Source organism: Bison bison, unplaced genomic scaffold (genome assembly GCF_000754665.1).
Source record: "Bison bison bison isolate TAMUID 2011002044 unplaced genomic scaffold, Bison_UMD1.0 scf7180017864072, whole genome shotgun sequence".
Lineage (NCBI taxonomy): Eukaryota > Metazoa > Chordata > Mammalia > Artiodactyla > Bovidae > Bison > Bison bison.
This window is the reverse complement of record NW_011494644.1, coordinates 9,705,735-9,706,074: the sequence shown is the minus strand read 5'-3', so window position 1 is coordinate 9,706,074 and position 340 is coordinate 9,705,735.

Genomic DNA, 340 nt, shown 5'->3' with positions numbered 1-340 from the left:
TCAGAGAGTAGAGAGGGGACAGTGGTGAGCGCATGTCCAGCCCTAACAGGCAGCCGCCCACCACTCTGTTTTGCACCACGTACCTGAAGGCCTAGGCCTTGCTAGGACTCTTGATTTTCCACAAGAAGCTAGAAATCCAGATTTTTATGTATATTACTTTGATTTTTAAATGCTTGATTTTTAAAAACCACACACCACATTTGTGATCCTCTTTGGCTTACAACCACCAGCTGATGTCCTCTTGCAGGGGGTGGGGTGGGGTGGGGGTGGGCAGAGAGGTGAGTGTCCTGAGACGCCAGGACCCCCAACAAGAGGAAAGGAGCAACAGGTGAGACCCCCT